General features: G+C 39.3%; 1 long non-coding RNA gene across 5 annotated transcripts in view; it reads right to left on the bottom strand.

Annotated features, from left to right (window-relative positions):
• LOC147625257 (uncharacterized) overlaps positions 1-20,514 on the bottom strand; it is a 176,108-nt gene extending 155,594 nt beyond the window's left edge. The window contains exons 1-6 of one of the 5 annotated variants that reach the window (XR_015268947.1): positions 19,935-20,514; positions 17,773-17,827; positions 17,440-17,647; positions 17,181-17,337; positions 16,795-16,971; positions 16,521-16,710 (exon numbers count right to left, since the gene is read on the bottom strand). This is a non-coding gene — a long non-coding RNA (uncharacterized LOC147625257). Of the gene's footprint in view, positions 1-16,520; positions 16,711-16,794; positions 16,972-17,180; positions 17,338-17,439; positions 17,648-17,772; positions 17,828-17,934; positions 18,048-19,934 lie in introns of those variants that run through there. The other 4 variants (XR_015268948.1, XR_015268949.1, XR_015268951.1 and 1 more) reach the window with 4 other exon arrangements.
• Positions 20,515-20,995: the final 481 nt, after the last annotated feature.

The raw sequence follows: 20,995 nt of genomic DNA, 5'->3' as shown, positions 1-20,995 counted from the left end.
TTGAGAGAGAGAGAAAGAGAGAGGGCGATTGTTGAGAGGGCTTGAGACAGAAGGCAAGTGTTGACTTGAGAGAGAGAGAGAGAGAGAGAGAGAGAGAGAGAGAGAGAGAGAGAGAGAGAGAGAGAGAGAGAGAGGGCAAGTTAGCACACTGGGGTTCAATCATGATTGAACCCGAGTGTAGCACACTGGGGTTCAATCATGACAACAATAGAGAGAAGTAATGATGGTCAAAATACCCCAAGAACAAACCTAGCAGAAAGCAAGCATGGAAGTTGGCTGCTCTGCTGGTAGGGGAAGGATATAGACGCAAGTCTTCTCTTTACGATGCATGTACTACCGATATGGCAAATGCAATTTTGCAAAGCACAAAGGTAGTCTCTTACACTCAAGGCAAGCACATAGGGAGAGGCCCAAGCTTGGAGAAACTAAAAGAACGATGCTCTACAAGCCCTGCCCAAGGGGTCCGAATAGTTAATCAGGCAACTGAAGGAACACCCATGTACAGGGTGCCTACCCCTCTTTCTGGTGACAAATAAAGTGCACGTTACAAGAGACCGTCAAGGGTGGTAATTGATATTGATGATGACAGGCAAACCCTACTGCAATGCAATGGAAAGAAGTAAATAAGGCCATGAAAAATTAGATGGTGCATCAAATATGACCCATCTCTGATGTAGAGATGAAAAAAGGTAGATGGAAAGTGGAGAAATGTTTAAATGACGACATAAGATCTACTGTTGAGAAGATCCACCTTGAAATATATGGTCATCCCCTTCATCATACAGATTTTCCACCTTTTTTTTCCAAGATGTTATACATGAACTTTGTTAATGGCACCCTGATGGACTTGAATTCAAAAGAAACCACACAAACAATTAGTGATATACATTGAGAGATAATTACTTTCACTCGGGAGGACCTTTAGCTTATAGTTCAAGGGGTATCCCTTGAAATGCATGAGCCAAGGAGGAGCTATATATGTAAGTATGAAGCTAAGAGATAAATTTGAGAAGGTGGCAGGATGTGGCCATGACTCCACTTGATATGAGGCAGAATTAAGAGTAGAGCTTTATGGATTCAAAGAAGAGGTAGCTAGTCTGGGGAAGGAACTGTCAGAGACAGAAAAATAAAACCTTCATTGTATCAAGATTGAACATCATTTTGTACCCCAAGCATTATAAATTTGATAATCATGCATAATAAATGTACTTCAAGTTGTAGATACTCATTTTCATCATCAGCAGTAGATTGTGTTATCGACAAACTTCTCTTTTTTTGTAAATGAGTTTCCACTTCATGTGCATCAACTTTTAGATTGGCTTCTATCTCCCTTTGTGTGCACAATGCATCACATGTATACATATTTTTTGTGAGACATCCACAAATGCTACATCTCCTTCATCGACACATTCATACATCCATTTAGGCACTTCCTCCTCATAGTTTCACTCTTAAGCTATTTTAAGAGTTTCTCATTGTAGTACATGTACTTTTCTTCCCTATCACAAGAAAACGATTCCTTCCAATACTATGCTCTAAACACAATCACCTTGACTTGCATCTTGAAAGCCTGCGGTGTGGCAGTAGTGTATCAACTAACAAGGGCAAATAGATTCATGATGAAATTAGGTTTTTACTTGGAACATATGGATGTACTTGGAACATATGGATATGCTTGGAATATTTCTATCCCGCTGAAAGATCCTTGCCCCCTCCACACAACGGATTCGGGTGTGCTAGCAGAAGAGGTAGCACTTCTTGTGTAGGGTAGAGCTTCTCACTCGGGGCCTCGCCCACGGATATCCGGACAAGAGACTAATCCCTCGGTTCTTCCGAAACCGAACCCGAAAAAACTTCCCTCGCCTAGAAAGCACGGGGGATTCCTCTAGGATATTTTACTCTAACGTAGTCAAGGTCATCACTATCCAAACTGATCCGCCGACCGAACTTGTAAAGACACTTGATCAGATCAAGGAAGAAAATTGCACTTGGATCATAGAAACCAACGCTTTTTTCCTCATTGAGAGACACAACCGTTGATTCTTTTCCATAGAATAATTTTTATCCACAATTTACTTCATCTATCGTACCATAACAGAATTGAGTCTCATTTTAGGGATCCATCAGTCCAGCCTAACCCCATCCAGTCCCATGGGTTAGCCAACCACCCAACCACTGTAGTGATGGGATCCAATTAGGAATTTGGTTAGGTTGTCCCGGGTACCAGGGAAAAGAGTTCCCAGGCTCCCTAGCCGGATATTCATGCAAACTTAAAACTAGTCATCCCACTTACACACCCAATATGAAATTGCCTTTTTCACAGATTCAATTGTCTTTAAAACAATCATTTAATGAAATCATAGTGTCACTGATCATAATCCTCCAAAATCTCCGGTTGAATCCTAATTTCCAATCATTCCTTCATCGGTGTACCTATGGCATCATTTGGTAACCAGAACATTCCTAGCTCATAGTACTCGGCAATATATTCACTTATAAAAATCAAAATGGAATCTCCATTGAAGATCAGCAAGATCAACCAACAGATCCATATAAAAGAGCCATGGACTCATCCGTTGAGGACTAGCAAGGTCAATCAACCAGATCTATGCCCAAATTCAGAAAATAACTCTTACTCCTTGTTCCAATATCTTCCCCGACGCACGTGTGGGTATCTTCGGTGACCCAGAGCTCGAGCACGGTATGGTTAGCACCCTCTAGGATCCCTCATAGGTCACCTACCGCTTCACTCATAGACCGCTTCCTTGGTCCCTCATCCACCGTACCGGAAGCTCACCATTTAAATCGAACTGAGGCTGGTCAAGACCTCAGCCGACCTTGCTACGCGAGACGTCCTCCGCCGTTGACTCTCCGTCAGCTGTTGCAACTTTATTAGTTAGTTCTCCCACAACCTCATTCTCACAAGACAGTCAAAATGTTTCCCCAGCATTCTTGACATAAAATAGTCATTTAAAAAATAGGTCATAAATACAGTTTCTATAACGAACTCTCGTCTTTCCACATTGTTCCACATCAATCCACATTATTTAATTCACATCCATTTCATATGTATTCCCATTCTCATCCAATCACATTTTCCATCTTATCACTTCTTTCCTCATTTATCCTCATTAAATCTCATCCACTCGCATCTACCCATATCCACATCTCATCACATCACATTCATTCACATCTCATCCATTCATATCTATCCCGATTCACATCCCATCACATCTCATCCATTCACATCACATCTCATTCATTCACATCACATCTTATCCATTCATATCGCATCTCATCCATTCACATCACATCTCATTCCATTCACATCACATCTATCCACATCATATCTTATTCATCCCATCCACATTACATCACAGCACATCATGTCTCATTCATACACATCTCATCTCATTCATCCACATCCATCCAATCGTTCACATGTACGACTACCCACATCTATAGTAACTGAATTATCAAACCTTTTTGAGAAAGAAAGTTCAGGAAAAATCTTATCAGACTCGAACCGTGAATCAGACTATGACCAAGAACAAACTCTTTTGTGAGTTTCGAGGAAAAGAATGGATGTGGATGTGTATGTGAAACAATGGATGTGGATGTGTATGTGAAAGAATGGATGTGGGTAATGAGCAAACTCTGGCCACTTTAGAGTCTTGCCATTAGGAATTTATGATGGAATCCTTGGGATGGATTGGTTAATTGCAAACAAAGCTAGCATTCATTGTAACCAGGGGAGTATCACTTTTGAAAATGAGCATGGCCAAGTAATATCCGTTCAAGGGATAACAGGAAAACCTAAATCTAGGGTAGTCAAGGCAAAACATCTTCTCAAGGGAACACGTAAGAGTCAGCAAGTTTTCTTAGTCAAGCTCAACAAAGCCATTAAACCTAGTAAGGAGACAGAACCCTCTTGGCTCCAAGAATTCTTTGACATCTTCCCTGATGAGCTTATAGGGCTACCGCCTCCTCGAGAAGTCGATCATGAAATCGAGGTGATCCCTCGAGCTCAACCCGTCTCAAAAATGCCTTATAAAATGTCCCTTCCTGAAGCCATTGAACTTAAAGAGCAACTTACCCAACTCATTGAGTAAGGATTCATACGCCCCAGTAGCTCTCCTTGGGGGGCACCTGATCTTTTCCAAAAAAAGAAGGACGGAACCGTCTCTGCCTCTGCATAGATTATCGAGGACTAAATCAAGTCACTGTCAAGAATAAGTATCCTCTCCCTCGCATCGACGAACTTCTTGATAGGCTTCGTGGGGCCAAAGTCTTCTCAAAAAGAGATTTGAGGTCTGGTTACTATCAGATCAAAGTCAAGGAAGCAGATATACCCAAGACAACCTTCAATACCCATTATGGCACTATGAGTTTACTGTAATGTCATTCGGATTAACCAATGCTCCTACAACCCTAATGCTAATGCAAGATATATTCCGTCCTTACTTGGATGAATTTGTGCTTGTTTTTTTTTATGACATCTTAATCTACTCCAAATCAATGGAAGAACACGAGGAGCATGTGGTGCGTAGAGTTCTGCAATTGTTGCATAGACACAAACTCTATGCCAAGAAGAGAAAATGTACCTTCTTTACTCATCAAATTGAGTATCTTGGGTTCATCATCTCCAAAGATGGCATTTCAATAGACCTCGCCAAGGTCAAAGATATTCTGGAGTGGCCACCCCCTAAATCAGTTCGTGAAGCTCGTAGGTTTTTGGGAATCATGGGATGGTATAGGATTTTTATCAAAGATTATGCCTTGGTAGCTACATCTTTGACGGATCTTCTTAAGAAGGATTACAAAATAGTGTGGCTATGCCAATCCATCAAAACAGTTTTGATCAGCTCAAGGTCATTATTACTTCGGTCCCAGTCCTAAAACTTCCTGATTTCACTAAGGAATTTGAAGTGGTTTACTGATGCCAGTAGTCTAGCACTTGGTGGTGTCTTAGGCCAAGAAGGAAGACCAGTCGCTTATACTTCCTGCAAGCTGAAGCAATATGAACCAGATTATCAGAGGATGATGAAGTTAGTAGAAGAAGGGGGAAATTCAGAGAAAGAGAAGAATCTAATCAAGGGATACTCCACTCATGAAGAAAGCCTCTACTTCAATCACAGGCTATGTATCCCTAAGGATCTTGCTTTAAAGAAACTAATCCTCCATGAAGCTCATGATAGTCCTGCTGCTGTTGCTCTACAGGAGGACACCCAAGCTATGCAAAAACATTAAATGCCGTAAGAAGGAGCTTTCATTGGGCAGGCTTGAAAAATGATGTCCTTCGGTACTTGAAGCAATGTCTCTCATGCCAAAGGATCAAAGCTAAAAGGGTCAAGATGCCTGGGAAACTTCAACCCTTGGTGGATATTCCCCAAATAAAGTGAGAGTGCATTAGTATGGATTTTGTCACAAGTCTCCCCACTGTTCAAGGAGGATATGACTCCATTCTGGTGGTAGTGGACTTACTTACCAAAGTAGCTCACCTTATACCAGCAAAGAAGACCTTCAAAGCTTCTGATGTTGCTCGAATATTCATCAAAGAAGTCCTCAAACTTCATGGTCTCCCAAAAAGGATAGTAAGTGACCGGGATTCTGACTTCACTTCAAAGTTCTGGTAGTCCTTATTTCAAGCCCTGGGAACTCAACTTTGCTTTAGCACAGCTTATCATCCAGAGACTGATGGCCAGACTGAGAGAGTCAATCAAGTAATTGAAGACATTCTCAGAGCATATTGTGGACGGGAACCAAGAAGGTGGATTCAATACCTTCCTCTGGTAGAACTTGCCTACAATGCATCTTATCATCAGAGCATAGGAATATCACCATTCAAAGCACTCTATGGGCAAGAATGCTTGTCTCCTCTAAATTTCTCTGATCCGACCATAAGAGTTGAGGCATCCAGGAAAATGCTCGAAGAGATGGAGGAACAAACCAAGGCAATCCAAAAGAATATTAAAGCTGCCCAAGATCGACAAAAGTATTATGTTGACACCAAGAGGTCTGAAAGGATCTTCAAGGAAGGAGAAAAAGTTCTTGTTGCCATATATATAGGCAGTGATGTGTGTGAACACATTTAGGACCGCCCGGGCACTTTTTCCCTCTTTAGGAGGTTTTTTCTCTCGGCTTGTATATACGCCCATCACTCTAGGGCTAACTTATCTTTTGTACATTGACATAATCTAATACACTGTGTGTTGTGTGCATTCTTGCTTCTTCTTCTCCAAGCTTTGTGTGCTTTCCTGCAACCCTAATTCTAACAATTGGTATCAGAGCAGGCTTCGGCTCCCAGGGCCACGTCGCTAGCACCCTCCGACTCACGTTCTCTGATTGAGGTGAGCTTTCACGAGCGCTTGCAGGTCCCTTTACTTTGTAGATAAACCTGGATTTGCATTCTCAAAAATTGCATCTAAGGTCGTTTCGGGCTCCGTTTTTGCATTACAAGTTCTATACAGGTGTTTTCTTCACTTTCTGCAAAAATTTCGACAGTGCAATTTTCTGCAAAACAGGCATACTTATTCTATTGTGGACCGTGCTACATAGCATGAGTTGTTTTCTATTCAATCTTTGCTTCATTACAGGTAGCTTTTGCATCAGTTTCAGTCAGTGGCCCCATGGCTGATAACAGCAATGATGTATTTCGCATGTTGTCTTCTGATGACAAACTGGATGGAGACAGCAACAACTATCCACTTTGGGCATACATGATGCAGCATGTTTTGGTTGTAAAAGAGGTGTAGAACATTGTGCACGGTATGGATGTATGTCCAAGTTCTGTGGATGTAGGATCTGTTGAGAATGTTGCAGGTTCTAGCAGCTCTACTGTTGCTGCTGTTTTACCCACTGTTGAACAAGCTCGTTAGGATGGTAAAGATGCACAGGCTCATGCCTTGATTACACTTTCTATCAAATGTAACATCACTCCACATATTTGTTCAACTAAAACAGCAAAACAGGCTTGGGATATTCTAGCTCGTTTGTATGCAGGTCGTAATGAGGCAAAAATCTCTTACCTGCGTAAAGAGCTAGAATCAAAGATTATGTAGGAAGATGATGACATGAATGTTTTTCTTGCTGAGATTAAATATCTCAAGGAACTGTTGATTTCTACAGGTGAAATTATTCCAGATCATTCTCTTGTGCAGAGACTGTTCTTGATGCTTTACCTGAGTCATATCAGACTTTTGCTTCCACGTGGAGACTTGTTTATACTGAGGACAGACCTAATGTTGTCAAGTATGATACTTTAGTCAACAAGCTCTTGCAAGAAGCGCAGTCCAGGCAAAACAGGGCTAGGCAGCGTGCAGTTGATCAGGCATTTGTTGCTACCCAGCAGAGAAGAAGTGGTAAGGTAGTCCCTTCCCTTGTTTCTTCTCCTATTAGTAGGTCTGTAACTTCTTCTCCTTCCACCACAGGTAGCAACAATAGGTCTGAGAAGGCTCTTGATAAAGGCAAGAAAAAGATCAAGTGCAACTATTGTAAGGCAACTGATCATGTCATTAAGAATTGCCCTAAGCTAAAGGCTAAAGAGGCAAAGAAGAAAGAGTCAAATGCAGCTACAATAGCAGATGCTTCTACAAATGCAGATTCTGCAAAAGTTATGCAGGATATAGAATGGGCGTTTAGCATGTATTGCCAATATGACCCATCTATACATGATGCATGTTTGGCAGTTTCTGTTTTGACTCTGATGTATGGTATTTTGACAGTGGTGCTACAAAGCACATTACCTCACATCGTGATATGTTCACTTGTCTTGAGGCTGTCCCTAAAGGGAATACTGTCACATGTGCCAATAATGCTTCTTACCTAGTGAAGGGCATTGGTAAAATTATCCTTACTACTACAAATGGCAGCGCTTTCATACTTTCAGATGCTTTGTATGTGCCAGGGATAAAGAAGAATCTATTGTCTGTCTCTGCGCTTGCTAGACTTGGATTTGTAGTCAAATTTGTGGATGACAGATGTACGATTCATGATTTGACTTCTGGTGATACGATTATTGTATCTGGCACCTTGTTTCATGGGCTGTATAGGCTCAATTCTTATGACAAGTGTGTGGAAGATTCAGCAAATGCAGTTTTTGATGAAAAGGCAGTTTCAGATGCAAAACTATGGCATGCTCGTTTTGGTCATCTGAACTTTGCTAGTTTGCTGCGTTTGCAAAAATTTGATATGGTTGCTTCATTGCCCCCTCTTGAGGCACCATTGAAACATGTTTGTGAAGGCTGTATTTTGGGCAAAATATAGCGTTCTGTGTTTCCAAAGGATGGTTCTGTGCAAGCCACTCGCAAATTGCAACTTTTACATAGTGATGTATGTGGGCCTATGCAAACTCCGTCATTTGGTAAACACATGTACTTCGTGACTTTCATTGATGATTACTCAAGGCATGCATGGGTATATCCATTGAAAGCAAAGTCCGAAGTGTTTTTGTGCTTTTTGCTTATGGTTGAAAATGTATCCAATTGTACTGTGGATACCCTCCGTTCTGATCGAGTGGGGGAGTACATGTCTAAAGAGTTTGATGCATTTCTGGCTAGTCATGGGATAAAACACCAATGTATAGTGCTGTATATCCCTCAGCAAAATGGTGTTGCTGAGAGGAAAAACAGGTCACTTATTGGGCTGCCTTAATATCTTTACGGATTGATTGCATTTGCTGGTCCATGTCATCAAGCATTTGTCTGGACATTTCGACTCTCATTGTAAGCAAATTCAATCAGATGCAAATGGCTTAACCAATTCTTGGGTTCCCTGCCACCACAGTGTGACTGAAGGATATCTTCTATTACCTGATTCACTCTTTCAGTCTGGCCATCTGTTTCGGGGTGATAGGCTATACTGAGATCCAATAAAGTTCCTACTGCTTCAAAGAATTATCAAGCCTAGAGTTTCGCTTTAAATTAAGAGACTATCATTGAGAAGCATCCTTTTCCAAGGTTTCGATGTGAATTTGGGATCTCTGTCACTTACTATCCTCTTGGGTAAGCCATGCAATCTGAAGATCTCTTTAAGGAAAACTCTGGAAACATCCACTGCAGTGTATGTTTCTTTCACTAGAATCAGATGGGCAACTTTGGTTAGCCTATCAACTACCACAAAGATGGAGTTGTAACCTAATTGCACTGACGGTAATCCAGTGACAAAGTCCATACTAATACACTCCCACTTCATCTGTGGAATATCTAGATGCTGCAGTTTTCTTGGCATCTTGACTCTCTCTGCCTTGACTCTCTGACACATTAAGCATTGTCGCACATGATCAAGTACATTTTTTTTGAGTCCTGGCCAGAAGAAGCTTTTCTTCATAGACATATAGGTTTTTATATACCCTAGATGTCCAGCTATCAGGCTATCATGGGCTTCTCTCAGAATCCTTCCCTTTATTCCCTTATCATTGGGAATGCATAGCCGATTATTATAATACATGCATCCTTCATCCAATTTGTACCCACCAAGAACTCGACTCATTTCCTGAGGAGTCTTGCTTTCCTACATCAGAAGGGTAGCAATAGGGACAAAGAATTTGTCCTGCATGATTCTCTCCCTTGCTTCATTGATTAATGGATTTGACACCACTGTAGTTGCAAGCAAGGAGGCTTTTCTGCTGAGCGCATCTGCCACTACATTTTCTTTCCCCGATCGATATTTAATTTCAAAATCAAATTCCTGCAAGGTCTGCATCCATCTCCTTTGACGCATGTTGAGATCCCTTTGGGTGAAGATCCACTTTAGACTTTGATGATCTGTCACATCAAGGTGAACCTTTGTCCCAAAAGATAATGTCTCCACAACTTCAGAGCATAAACTACTAAGAGTAACTCTAAGTCATCGATGGCATAGTTTCTCTCATGTGCTCTGAGCTTTCTAGATTCATAGGCCATTGCATGACCTTCCTGCATAAGAGCACTGCCTAAGGCAAACCCACTGGCATCAGTAACTACCTCAAAAGGTTTGGTAAAATCTGGTAACTTAAGGACAGGGTTGGTTACTAAGGCTGTCTTCAGTTTATCAAAGAAACTTTGACACACATAGCAGTCCACCAAAAAAGGGTACTCTTCTTGAGAAGGTTAGTTAAAGGGGATGCTATTTGAGCATACTTGGGTATAAAGATCCTATACCATCCGGTTAATCCTAGGAATCCTCTGACTTCCTTCACCGTCTTGGATTCCAACCATTCTACGATTGCTTGGATCTTTGCGGGGTCAGGAGAAATCCCATCTTTTGACACTATGAATCCCAAATATTCCACCTGGTCAACAGAGAAAGAACACTTGCTCTTTTTTGAAAAGAGTTAGTGTTTTCTTAGGATTTCTAGGACCCTGCTCACATGATCTTCATGATCTGCAGCATTCATTGAGTATACCAAGATATCATCAAAGAAGATAAGAACAAAATCACCCAAGTATTCTCTGAGAATATCCTGCATAAGACGATTAAATGTTGCCGGGACATTAGTCAATCCATACGGCATGACTGTGAACTTATAATGCCCATAGCGAGTATTGAATGCTGTCTTTGGGATGTCCTGTTTCTTGATTCTGATCTGGTAGTACCCAGATTTGAGATCTATCTTTGTGAGCATTTGGGTCCCACTTAACCGATCCAGAAGTTCATCAATCCTAGGGATAGGATACTTATTTTTAATTGTTAATTGATTCAATTCTCTGCAGCCAATATAGAGTCTTAACATTCCATCTTTCTTATTTTGAAAGAGAACGGGTGCACCCCAAGGTGAGACACTGGGTCTAACGAATCCTTGCTCTAGCAGTTCTCTTAACTATTCCTTAAGTTCTATGGCTTCAGGGATTGGCATTTTGTTTGCATGCTGGGCTACTAGCTGAGCTCCGGGGGTTAACTCATTAGAATCAAAGTCAATGAGATATTTTTCCTCAGCATTGCAAGCTGGTCACAAGAGGCATGGACATACTGCCCCGCTTGTGTTGTCGTCTCTCCACTGGGTCAGGGAAATATTAATCCTCGAAATGACCTGCGAGTCTAGCTCAGCTTGTTCGAGTTGTAGCGGAAGACATGAGATGCTCGAAGGTGAAAGCAGTCATACCTTGTGACTGGGTGAAGTCGGGACTATAATGATGAAGGCTTTGGGGCGAAGTCCTTTGCCATTCTTACAACTTCTGCCATGGAAACTAGCTTGGCATTCTTGTGGCTAGAGTGCCTAAAGGTTCGTTCATTCCCCAAATGAACCTGGCCATAAGTTGCTCTTCGTCTAGCGGTGGGGAGTACTTGAGGAGAACAACAAATGCCTGGTGATATTCTTCAATGGCTTTGCTCCCCTGGTTTAGCTCTAAAAATTCATTCATCTTGGTTTCTAAAAATCCGAGGGGACAAAATCTCTTCCTTAGATAGGCTTTAAGTTCATTCCAGGACTGGGTATTCCTATCCAGATGGTTAGTGTCGCAATGGTTTCTCCATGCCACCCTAGCTGTTTCCACAATTTTCAGCCTAGCAGAGCCATTTTGCCGTTCTCGTTATATCCCAGTGACAAAATATTCTTCCATGGCTTCAACCCATTTCTCCACAGCCTCACCCAAGTTCTCCCCTTCACCTTTGAAGGGTCCTGTGGCTAAGTTCTGTGAGAGCCTTGCGAACGTCGGGGTCAAGCTCTTCTTCATTAGTATGAGGGTCTGGCTGTCAGCCACGGTTCCCTTGCCTCATGATTCTGCCAAAAATGATACATTATTAAATTTTTATTTTGATTTCATCAACGAGATCCTAAGCCTTAAGAGGTTCGGAAAATAATCTCTTAAACAAGATAAATGATCTTATTGGAGATCTATGTGAGATCCCTCTGCCCCCTCTGTGCACCGGATTCCCAATAGCTAATAGCGGAAGCAGTCCCCTCATGCGCGGGGCAGGGTTTCTCACTCGAGGCCTCGCCCACGAATGTCCGGGCATGAGACTAGGCTGATAGTCACTCCGAAAATCGAAACCGGAAAAATTTCCAATGCTCGGAAAGCGGGGACGATTCCACCTTTTTGAATTTTTCTTAACGAGATCAAAATCTAAACTATCCTCCACATGAATAAACCAGATACTATCACTGATATAATTTGATCATCTGAGCAATTCAATGCTTTTTTTCTAATCAAGATTAGGCACAGCCATTGATCCACTCAATCGAGAAATTTATCAGTAGTAGGGAATTAACTATCTACTCGAATCCTAGCGATTTTTCAGTTTGATTATTAAAACTCCATTGATTCCAGCCCATGGGTTAGCCACCACCCTGCCATTGGAATCGGTAGATCCAAACAAGTACTCACCCACCCATAATTGAAATGCCTTTCTTAACTTTAGCTTTAGAAAACAGATATGCACACACTCCTCTTTAAAACTTTATTATTAAAAAAATCCATTGACAAACAATTTACTGGTTACACATGTCATACTTCAAAATTTCATTGAGTCTTTGTTTCTCACAAACAGTATCACTTTGGACTCTCCGTTGAGACCAGCGAGTCAGCAACGAGATCCAGTGATAGATTACAATAACATTGGTCTGTCATACAATATCTTCCTCGACATATGTATGGGTGTCCTCGGCACCGCGAGCCCGTGCATCGCCTATTCAGAACCCTCCAGGATCCTCCTTAGGTGTCCTGGCATTTCACTCAGGGACCGCTTCATCAGCCCTTGCCCATTGTACCGAAAGCGTACCATTTTAACCATACCGAGGCTGGTCAAGACCTCGGCAGGCTTTGCCGCGTGAGTTGTCCCTCGAACACTCCCCACCAGCTGTTGCAACAGAACTTCCCTTAGATAAATATATATGCCAAATGCTCCCTCCACCATTCTGGCGTAAGACAGTCTTTTAAGAAAACAGGGTTTCTATGCAAGCTTTCAGTTTTGATTTTTGTTTGAAAACCATGAATAATCTTAAATCCGTATCTCAGTACTTCTAGATCCAAGTCTGAATTCCAAACAGAATTCCTCGAATTCTGTCAACTTGATCCTCAGATCAAAATCAAAAGTCTTAACTTAGTTTCAGATTTGGTGGGTGTTTTGAGATTTGGTGGGTGTTTTGAGTGCATTTTTCTTGAACTGAGCATATCGTTATCGACGAAGGAATTAGATCTTGGTCAATAGTCTGAATCTGAGTTTGGGTCTGAAAAGGTTCTTCTAAAACTATCTTTCTCGAAAGGTACTATTTCAATTTCTCTTTTTCTAAATTTCGTTCGACGAAATTTGCCAGATTTCTAAAACGTGAAGTTCTTATGAGGAATAAAATAACCATTTATCTCAATCTCCGACTTTAATAGTTTAATTGAATTTTCTCATTACCATCTTAGTGAATATGAAACGGTAGCATTTCTTCTCACAGATTATCTACTTATTCATTTTTTCAATTTTTACGAAAATTAAATAGAGGATTAAGGAGAACCCTTATTTAATTATAAAAATTCTATATGCATTTAATTATGCATAAAATCCGATTCTGATGAAAGTCACACTTTTATCATTAAAAAAATCATTTATGGTGAAAATCACTCTTTGAAAAAAAATTACTTTTATGCACCCATTTATGCATAAAAATCATTTATGAACTCACACTTTTTAATATAAAAAAATATCTTTTATGCACCCATTTATGCATAAAAACCATTTATAATGAAAATCACACTTTTGATATAAAAAAGTATCTTTTATGCACCCATTTATGCATAAAAACCATTTATAATGAGAATCACACTTTTAATATAAAAAAATATCTTTTATGCACCCATTTATGCATAAAAACCATTTATAATAAAAATCACACTTTTAATATAAAAAATATCTTTTATGCACCCATTTATGCATAAAAACCATTTATGATGAAAATCACATTTTTAATATAAAAAATATCTTTTATGCACCCATTTATGCATAAAAACCATTTATGATGAAAATCACACTTTTAATATAAAAAATATCTTTTATGCACCCATTTATGCATAAAAAAACATTTATGATAAAAATCACACTTTTAATATAAAAAAATATCTTTTATGCACCCTTTTATGCATAAAAACCATTTATGATGAAAATCACTCTCTTAACAAAAAAATTCTTTCATGCAACCATTTATGCATAAAAATCATTTATGACAAAAGTAACACTTTTATAATTAAAAAAAATCTTTTATGCATAATTCTATGCATGAAAATCAAACATGATAAAAGTAACACTTTTATGATAAAAAAATTTAATCTTTTATGCATACTTCTATGCATGAAAATCAAATATGATAAAAGTATCACTTTCATAATAAAAGTAATAATTTTTTATGCATAAAAATCAAATATGATAAAAGTAACACTTTTATAATAAAAAAATAATCTTTTATGCATACTTTTATGCATAAAAATAAATAATAATGAAAGTAATACTTTTATAATAATACTAATTTTCTTTTATACAAATAATCAAAATGCATCTTCTATGCATGAAAATGACACTTTAGAATATACAAATCATAAGGATTACTCTTTTAGAATAATGAAAGATAATACTTATTTCCAAATTTTTAAAAAATTTTGCCATAACCTCCTTTGTATGGCTGACCATTTTTCAAATTTAAGTCTCTAAAATTAATTAGAAATGCATCAAGAGTATTTAAATCATTCTAAAGTAATATTTTTCTACTTATTTAAGAGAAACATTATGAAAAACTTGATTTTATTCATTAATCATTCACCTAGGATAAAGAATGGTTGGATTTACTAGAGAAGAGAGGGGAATGCCTTTTTGTAATGAGGCATAACATCATTTGCAATTTTAGAGAAGACAAAAAGCATAAAAAACCATAAAAACCATAAAATAAATGGAAAAGAGAAGAAACACCAACTTACTAATGAATTTGAGAGCTTTCCTTTGGCTTGATGGTTTGAGGGTTCAACTCTTGTTTGAGACAAGAGTGGCCACCAATCTTCTAGAAGAAGGAAGGTCAAAAACTAATGAATAAGAATTTGTTTATCCTTATTAGCTTTCAACTTCGCTCTGATACCAATTGTGACATCCCTCTGCCCCCTCCGCGCACCGGATTCCCAGTAGCTGACAGCGGAAGCAGCCCCCTCATGCGCGGGGCAGGGTTTCTCACTCCGGGCCTCGGTTTGGTAAGTGGTCAGTCAATGATGATGAACAGAGGGGGCTGGTGTTAAATATTATCAGAATCTACATTTTATGAAAAATCTGGACTAGCAAGAATGCCATTGTATTCTTGAGGGTTACATGTATAGGATTGCAAGAGTCAGAGCTGATGTATAAATGTGTGTACATGTGCTGGTCTGTATGTAATGTGAATAAAATTAGGTCTCCTGAGTTGGATTTGTTGATTCAAAATCTGCGAGACGGAGGAATATGCTTTCAATGTTGCCCTGATTCTTGATAAGCTTCAAACATTCTAGTGTTCTTCCCCTAATGATGGATTGTTGGCAATAGGTGAGATGTTGGGTTGAGAAGAAAAGGCCTCCTAAATTTGGACCAAAAACGCAGAGGTGGTACCGGGAAAAACAAATTGATCACACATTTGTTGCTTTTATTGAGAACCCGGTTAGCACCAGATCCATAGTCAAAGTCTGGTCAAAGCGAGAGGGAATGCTAGAAAAAAAATCCCCCCATGGTTGCACTACAGATGCCATGATGGGAGGCTTGCCTACTGCTAGGGTATCAGATCTCTTGGAAACAATCTTGCTTCTTATGTGAGGATGAAAGATGGGAGTTTTTATGTAAAATCTTGAATGAGGTGAAAAAGAGTAGATAGTGGTATTCTGGTTCTAGTCGTATGATAGCTTTTGAATAGTTAATATAAATAAATATTATTGGTCCCCAAAAAAAAATTAAGGCAAATATGACTTTTTGATTCCACTTGAAGGCACCAGAAAGCCAAATCTCTCTTCATTATTGTCCATGCATAAATAGTATGTGAGGAAAGAGGAGATTCAAGTGAAAGCTTAGAGGCTTCCTTGAGAGATTGAAGATTTAAATGGAGAATGAAGAAGAGAGGCTATTGAATTAGGTAAACTCGCCTAATGACAACCACCATAACTTTGTGAAATGCACTAGAATAAAACTTAATCGTGTTTAATTATGCTAAAAAAAAGAACTTTTCATAATACTAAGTTCTCTTTCAAAGATATATTCGAGTTCTTTTAAAAAATGCCACTATTTCCAATCAACATCTTCTAATTCCATGTTGTACTTATGTCAGAAATATAGTTGCATAGTTACTACATATGTCAGAAATATCCTCGTACTCATTTTCTTACTTTATAGAGTACTAGATTTTCACATTTATGAATTTCCACTCATAGTGGTTGAAGTTACGTAGAATTTAAGAACATTAGAATAAAATAAGCATTGAACCTCTTTAGAAAATATGAAAAAAGGTGAATTTAGATTCGAAAAGAAAAAAGAGAAACCTAATATAATAATATTATTTTTACACTTTTTCGGGATTCCAGGAGGAGAGAGAAATCCCTTAAAGGGCCCATTTGGAGCCCGATTTTCCCCTAATGCAAGATTGGCTTCTCTTCTTCCATTTTTCACTTCATATCAAGTGATGTTGTTATTAAGTGATGCCAATACATGTGCTTGTTGAAGAATGCATGGAATGAAAGTTCTCCGCACTCAATACGTGTAGTCTTCATGACATTCTCTCCTTTAGCAATTATTTCAACCAACTTGCTCTTTCTACAAAAAATGGGTAGCTATACATTACACTCACAAACATTATTTGAACCAACTTGATCTTTTTACAGAGCAGACTAGACTTACTCATTTGGAGGCAAGCTCAAGCAGGCAATGAGTTGCAGCTTCTCTATTGGGAATTGTTGCTGCTTCTCATGCCAATCCTGGTACTTATATATAACATCAAAGAAATCTTTTCCATTTGCAGGATTTGCAATGGATGCGAATGTGTACCCCTTTTTTGTGAAAACGTGAGGGGTTCACCTAAAAATAACCATAAGTATAGCACGTGAGTTCAAATAAAGGGATTTTTTAATTCAAAATTTTAAGGTAAATTTATAGAAATACATTTAAAGAAAGGGTTTTTTAATTGATTTTGGAAAAAAAATCCGTAAGTCCATAAAAAAGGGGGTCATTTTATTCATGAAAAATTCATAGGTAATGGGGTTTTTTAAATACCCCCTTACACGCACATGATGCATATGGTTTCTTAGTAGTGCACCCCCTGAGTGTGAAAATCAGCTCTATTTCCTTCAAGTAATTATGATACACTTCCTCCTCATCTTCTGCGCATTCCCCTTCCTTAGGCAATCCTTTTGTTTTAGTATGACTCATCTTCTTCAAGGCATCCTATAATTACAAATCAAGATGGAAAATTATAATAAAATTGGAGCTAAAATTGGGGTTAAAGAAAATCGGAGCACAAATATTAGAGGTACGCACAAATATTACCTAAAAAATAAATTGGGACAACAATGCCATTGGGACACTAAACCAACTTGGTTTGCCCACTTTTTTATTATTGCGAGCAACTATTGTGGTTTCCCACTTCTGTTCATCCTTTGTTAGCTTCTGCAGAGTATTTAGATTTGCAAGACTGAAACATTGCATAAGAAAAATGTCATGGCCTGGTGCATGTGGAACATGCAAACGACTGACCCTGATGAAAAACCAATAATTAACAGCTTTAGAGAGAATATAAACATACAAGACATTGAACCTCTTTAATAACTTGTGAAATAATTAAATACCTATTAAGGTTTGCAAGGTTCATTAATAACTCACCCTCTTCTTCCTTTGTGAAGGAGATGACGAGACACCGAACTCGAGGATACATATCCTTCAAATGTAACCATTTTATGTATCCAAGAAAATGAAGAAAATTATATTAAAACTTTCCAAAAAATTAGGAAACATCTCAATGAAAGAAGTGTGAATTTAACTTACTTGTTTGCATGCATTGAAGCCATGACACAAGTCTATGGTTTCCATCCCAAACAACTAAAATTTTCCTAGCAAGGTGAGCCCACTTCTATGTTTCTTTGAGCTTTTCATCAAACATATTCGATTGTTGCCACCAAAATCCATTTCAATACCCCTCCTCAATGTAAACTTGGTGTGTGCATATAATCTCTCCAATCAATTTGATCAACTCACTTCTCACCCCATCAATTTGGCATTGCCAATCTCAACACTCCCCCTCAATGCAAATTGGAGTGTTCAACAAGTGTGTGTGCATGTGCGTAGCCAATCTAGACACGAAGTCCATTTTGAGCTGACTCGCTCTCACAGCAGAACCACTGAGTCCTATTTGAACATAGAAGTTCAGGTGGGAACCAACCCATGTCCATGCACCTCACACATGCATCGCTCATGCACACATCACGCGACAACCATTTCGAGCTTCTAGAGGTGAGCTCGGGTAGGGCAACCCTCATACCAATGTGGGTGATTACAAAATATTCTCATTTTGAGCACATAGGCTCGAGGTGAGCTCGGGTAGGGCAACCCCCATACCAATGTGGGTGATTACAAAATATTCTCGTTTTGAGCACAAGTACGGTTACCCTCATAAATCTTGGTGAGATGATTTTACAAACCTTTTTATGCGCTATGCAAGGGTAGGGAACCCGTCTCAAAAAAAAAATCAACATCCACGGCTCTTGCCCCAAAGCCGATACTATCCAATATTTTAAGCCGATTTAAACCTTTGTGTGCATGACTTATTTTTTTGCTTTTGTTTACATCCGGGGGCCCATGTGTGTGAATGGGGGCTTAATAAGGGAAATTTTTAGCCTTTTTGAACCTTATCTTTTATCTTATCCATGTTTTTTTTAATTAAAGACATGTGAACCTTTCACTTTCACTCTGCTAGCGATGGCAGCTACCACTCCTTTGCTCTGTTAGGCCTCCTCTCAAGATTCCTCTATGCTCCACCTCTGATTACCACAACATGTTGCTCATTTGGCTACTATGTAGCACACATATCATTTGCTTATCTACTTCTCTGCCATCTAGATTCTCTTGCGTGCTCACCATACGGATCTCCACTTGGACGGAATGTTCATCTTGAGTCCATCGCCCCGGAGAAGGTCATGAACCCTATGTCTTTCTTGGCATCTCCGAAGATGTTTGTTGCTTCCCCGTCGGGGCTACCTTGGCTGGAGAGATAGGAGCTGAGATGGCGGCGAGACGGCAAGGGAGATGGCAGCGCGGCGAGAGATTGCGGCCATTTTTAACACTCTTCTTCTTGCTAGATTCGTCCTGTGCTTCTCTTCCTCCTGTTTGCCTTGTACTGGCCTTTAGTGCTCCCGCTGCCTGTGCTACTAGCTTTCGCTTCCATTGGTTCAAACTATAGATGCAGGTGTAAATGTCCAGGACCAGTTGCACTTACTAACTTGCAGTTCTCTTGTAGCTTTTGTTGTTTCTCAAATTCTCTATCTTGTTGTTCCTTGCAATGACACCTATGTTGGTTTCCATGGCCACTAACATGGCTATAAGGAGCTCCCAAGCGAGCTCCTCTCTTTGCCTCATCCATTTAACCTCCCTCTTGAGGTTCTACATAGCCATTATCGTGACTTCCATGAGCTTCCAAATAAGCTCCATAACCTTGCATGCTTTCTTTCCATGAAAAAAAAGGCATCTTCAAAGGGTGCTCTTCCTAGGTTTCTCACAAGAAACCATTGAGGTGCCAAATATGTGTGAAAGCTCTCATGGCTTCCACCCAAACATGCCCATCTTCCATGAGCATTTCACCACACATCGTCTTCTCGATGCACACACATGAACTCCCCCTTGAGTTTACATTTTGCTTGCCACCATTTGACAAGAATGCTCCTCCACACAAGATTCATGGGATACACAAATCCCATACATAGAAACCCTTCACAAACATGAACATTCTTTCATGATCAAACACCAAATTAGAGGCAAAATCACCAAAATACCTTCACAAATCTCCTTGGCAGCTTCTCCTTGATGACACGGAAGACTCCATAGCCTTCATACTTGCTGAAATCTACATTTTCAGCTTCTTTGGGTAGCACCATAAACTCCAAATCTCCATGGGCATAATCTCTCTCCAAATGCAATACTAATGACAATAAGTGTGCTAATTTTTTCCATAATGAACTGAAAATAATGCTTAATCAAATAAACACATAACCAAGAAATCTATACATAAATATTCACCATGACCAAGAGCCCTCTAATACCATGTTAACAATCCTAAAACGGGATTGATCATGGTGATAGACAATGATTAAGCAATATAATTAGGGTGGATTAAACCACACTAAGAACTCCATAAGAGAGAAAGAGAGAGAGAGAGAGAGAGAGAGAGATTACACACTCAACACAAGTTCTATTGTACTATCTCAAGTGAACCATACAATGATATAGGCTTTCTAGCCTTATCCCACTTTACACATCATCATCCATGTGGCAACTCCTTTTCCACTTCTTTTGATCAACACTCACACACCATACATGTGGCATTCTTATCTTACCACAATATCTTGCACCTCTAGGGTGCGTTCACACACAACCAAATAACCCATTCATTTTACATTGCACATTTCAACATCACACACACACACACAAACACATTTCTCTCTCTATCTCTATTATGGAGGCCAACCTTATTTTCCCCAATAATGAAACAAATGATATGAGGGTGCCTTTGAGCAATGGAAAAGGCTGTGTGACCAGGGAATTTCTTATTCAAAAATATTTACCATCACAGTTCAAGGGTTTAGAGGCGATCACAATCACAACAGATAAAGAGACACGTGTTGCCCTTGTTCCACTACAAGATATATATGGTAAGGACCTCTACCTCCTTGTGATGACCTCATATCTTTTACATATGAGGTATGTGTAAGCTCAAAATCCAATACATCAATTGGTACCTCTAATTATGTGAATATTGAAAGTTCAACAAATTTTGATGATAGTCTACTACTTCAGAAGATATCTGTACTAGATGCAGTGCCTCTATACAGCCAAT

The sequence above is a fragment of the Cibotium barometz genome, chromosome 24, assembly GCF_041138505.1.
Source record: "Cibotium barometz isolate CiBa-2024 chromosome 24, ASM4113850v1, whole genome shotgun sequence".
NCBI classification, from domain to species: domain Eukaryota; kingdom Viridiplantae; phylum Streptophyta; class Polypodiopsida; order Cyatheales; family Cibotiaceae; genus Cibotium; species Cibotium barometz.
The sequence above is the reverse complement of the archived record's forward strand: the minus strand, read 5'-3'. Positions and strand labels throughout refer to the sequence as shown.